Source organism: Equus przewalskii, chromosome 2 (assembly GCF_037783145.1).
Source record: "Equus przewalskii isolate Varuska chromosome 2, EquPr2, whole genome shotgun sequence".
Taxonomy (NCBI): Eukaryota; Metazoa; Chordata; class Mammalia; order Perissodactyla; family Equidae; genus Equus; species Equus przewalskii.
Window position 1 is genome coordinate 18,282,025 of NC_091832.1, and position 4,295 is coordinate 18,286,319.

Here is a 4,295-nt window from a genome sequence, read left to right on the forward strand (position 1 = left end):
TCCTCTTTTTGCTAAGGAAGGCTGGCCCTGAGCTAACATCCATGCTCATCTTCCTCCACTTTATACGTGGGACGCCTACCACAGCATGGTGTGCCAAGTGGTGCCATGTCTGCACCTGGGATCCGAACCAGCGAACCCCAGGCCGCTGAAGCAGAACATGTGCACTTAACTGCTGCACCACCGGGCTGGCCCCTCAGTTTCAGTTTTTAATACCCTAGTCTTTGGTCATGCCACACATATGTTTAGATCTGGTTTGAGGTCTGAAAATGATGTCTGACACATAGTAGGTGCTCCATAAATGGTGTTTTATTCTTGGCATTTTCTGACTATCTGGAAAGGTTAGCAAGGGGTCAGGCAGATTCACAGCTTTCAATGTGGGAGGACAGGCAGGGAAGAACGTCTTCTCTCTAGTGGGCAGGTACTGGCCCCTTTTCCTTACTTAGGGCTTACCGAGCCCGTCTTACAGATGGGGAGGCTCAGAGATGTGATAATTGCCATCCAAAGTTGCACAGCCTGTCTTGGTGCCTGGACAAAACCTCTAAGATCTCAAAGACGCCGTCTGTGGACAAGGAAGGGTCTTCCTTCCTGAGGAGCGGAGCCATTGTTGCTTATAGGAAAGCGAGCTTTTGTGGGCAGAACTGGCCTCCTACTGGGAGGATGGGGCTGGGTTTCCCCTGCTCTTACCTTCAAAACGCCTCTAGATTCAAAGCACTTGTCACAAGTTTTACACACACGCATTTGCTTGCTTCTTATCTCTCTCCTCAAAGGAGGGCAGGTTGGTCTGTGAATGTTTAGCTCAGAGTTCTGTCCCCAGCACCCAGTACAGAGAGAGCCTGGCTCTCAGGAACTCCACATCAAGTTTGTTGAATGACAAAGGAATGAGTCCCGAAGGCAAAGCCCTTACATTCCTGCTATTAAAATCCTCAGCTGCGGGAGCCCTGCACCTGCATCCACGTCTTCACTGTGAAGGTTTCTTTTCTTCCTCTTCCCAGCCATGGACACACTCTTTCTCTTGACACACGGTACCGTCTATCAAGTACAGACCCTCTGAGGCTAGATTCTGCCCCGGTGGAAAAAAAAATTGCACCCCTTCCCACCGCAGCAAAGGCAGTCTTGTACTGCTGTGCTCAGGCCTCTTCCAGATCATTGGCCTGGTCATTTGTCCAGCCTCTCCCCACCCTACCAGGCCCTGAGCAAGTCCCATTTGGATTCCACAGTCCTGGAGTCCAGGTGGCTCCTTCGGTGGCTTTGCATATTTCTCCCCTCTAAGACTAATTAAGTGATAATCTTGTGTTTAGGTGTGGGGAATCTAAATTTTTTTGATTTGCTAAAAACTTGGGAACCATCTTTGATGCTACTCTCTCACTTCCCACATCCAATGAATCACAAATTAGACTAAATTTTTTTAAATCAAGCCACTTCCTCCATCTCCATGGCCACCACCTTAGCGGCCATCACCTCACAGCTCTCCTTGCACCCACCCTCTTTATCCTTTTCTGCAGCCAGAGAGGTTTGTTTTTTTAAAAAAATGTCATTTGAACCAAGGCACTTCCCTTTTAAAATCCTTCAGCTCTGCCCTTCGATCTCAGGATAAAGTCCAAAGTGTTTCAAGTCTCTAAGAGCAGCCTATCTTTTCTACCTCCCACAGCACCACAGTCTGTCTTGTAGGCTCAGCTCCAGCCCACTCCTGCCTCAGGGCCTTTACACATGCTGTTCTCCCTGCCTTCACTCGGTAACTCCCTTCTCTTCTCAGTACAAATGCAGCTTGACAATAATAATAATGATCATTTATGCAAGTGATTCATCTGTAATTTATGTGTATTAGCTTATTCTCACAATAACCCTACTAAGTGAGTACCTTTATTAGTTTACTTACAGATTGGAAATCTGAGAGTCAGAGATGTGAACTAGTTTGCTCAAGGTCACACAGGTGGCAAGCTCCCACTAGACAGTCAGCTGCAAGAGGACAGGGACTGTGTGGGCTTTGCTCATGGGTGCCTGGTATAGATTTGTTCATTTAGCAAATATTTTTTACACATTTAGTGAGTGCCATGTTAGGCACTCTTCTAGGTTCCTGCTCCCGTGAAGCTTATATACAGTGGGGAAAAGACAGACGCCAAACGGTCAAACCTGGTATAAATGAACAACATAATGAACAATGTATATATGAACATACGTGAACAACATAATTTCCGGCAGTAATAAGAGCCTTGCAGACAAGAAGACAGTGGTAGTGATTAACAGTGCTGGCAGACTGCTTTAGGCCACTGGGGGATCTGGGAAGGCTTCCCTGAGGTGGGGATCAATCCACAGAAGGAGCACTGCATAAATGTTTCTTGATTTAATACAGTAAGTAGAATATAAACTCCGTGAGAGAGAAAGGGACTTCCTCTGCCTGGTCCACCATAGTATCCACCAGCACCTATATCTGGCATTGGCATAGAGTGAGCCCCAATTAACCACTTCTTTGAATGAATGAATATATAAATACATGTATTTCTTCATTCCTTTACTCAAATCAGGGTTTTCAATGGGGAAGTCTGTGCGCCTTTCGGTAATTTCTATTTTTGGTTGTCACAATGTTGGGGAGGGTGGTTCCTGGCATTTAGGGAGGAAGGAATGCTATATGTCTTGCAACACATAGAGACAGTCCCACACAACCTAGACTCGTCCCATATACCACATGACTTTCAAATGACCCTGCCAGATCCTCATGTGGACGAAAAATCTTTTTATAATTCTTGGAACCTAAACACCAACTCCCTTTTACGTGGAAACAGAAAGTATTTTTTTTGGCCCTTAAATGTCAACTAAATTTCCAGGAATGCCACTACCATGCAAATAGCAGGATGATTGTATTTTGTTTTACTGAAGCTTTATCAAAATTGATTTTCCTAGGGAATCCCATCCCCCATGGATACGACGGCGTTTGCAGCTGTCGCATTGTGGATGATTCCACCTCTTGGTCCCAGTCTTCTGAGAACTTCGGAATGTCTTACGTGATTGGGCCCGAACATTTACACAGTGAACCACTTATTATATAATTATGATGATTTTATGTCATCCTTATTTTGCAATACATTGATTATGAACATTTGGCGTGTGGCCGGGTTAAATTCTCTTTGGGTTCCTTCCCCGGAGGGGCGGGCGGTTCACAGTCTAGGCGGGTGCACAGCGGCCCTTGGGTCCGGCGGAGGCCCCCGCGGAGCGGTCCTCCGTGCGCCAGGGGTCGCTGTGGCGCCGTCCGGCCGCGCCGGGTCGCTCTCGCGTGGCCGCCCCGCCTCGGGCCCCCGGGCCGAGTGGGCGGGCACGACTGCGCCCAGGTCGCGAGGCGCCCTTCGACCAGCAGCGCCCGGGGCGGGCGGGTATAAATGGAGCGGTGGCTCCGTCGGCCGCCTCTCTCCGCCCCGGGTTGCCGCAGCCTCCACCGCTTTCGGGCCCAGCAGCCTGAAGAAAAAAAGAGAAAAAGATAAAAAAAACCCGAAAACGTTTGAAAATCTAAAAAAAAAAAATCAAAGGAAAAGAAAGAGAGAAAGAAAATCGAATCCTCCTCGGAGAACCCGCGGGGAAGTCACTTTCGCACGCTTCCGGCCTGCCCGCGCCCGCCGCCGCCGCACCTGGGCGTCCGTCGGTCCGGCCCGTCGGTCCGGTGGTGAGCCGCCCGCGTCCACGCGCCTCCGCTCCGGCCGCCGTCCGCCCGCGCCGCGTGGCAGCCCCGCGCCCGCCGCCCGCGCCCGCGCCCCCCGCGCGCCGGCCGCCCGCACCACGTGTCCGCGCTGCCCTTCGCCGCCCGGCGCGGAGGCGGCTGCGCGCTCGGCCCGCCGGGCTTGCCGAGTCGGCACCGACCAATATTTGGTTTCCCTCTTCCCTGGCCGCTGTAATCTTAAACCGCCAGCAGCCCGGGGCCTATATTTATCGTGCAACGCGTGTCCTGGAGGCCGCCGTGGGCACCATTTGGTTGCCTCTTGGAGAATTTTTATCGTTTGGAGGGGCAGTCCCCATTTTAATTTGTTTTTCTTTTTGGAAATTGGGAGCTTCCGATCGGGACCGCCGAAATCTACAAACTCCCCGGGAGGGCCATATTGTTTTTGCGAGCCTTTTGTCTGTGGCTTTGCAGTCTCGTGCGAGCCGTCCCCGAACTCCTCTTGGCGGTCCTCCGTCGCTCTGAGCCGACTCCCGCTTCCCTTAGCTTCCCTCTGCCACCTGTGAGCCGCGGCGCGGGCCACGGCTCCGAGAAGAGCCCCTTTTGTCCTGTGGGGTCCCTGTAAGAAGTCCTCCTGGCGGGGCTCGGGGTG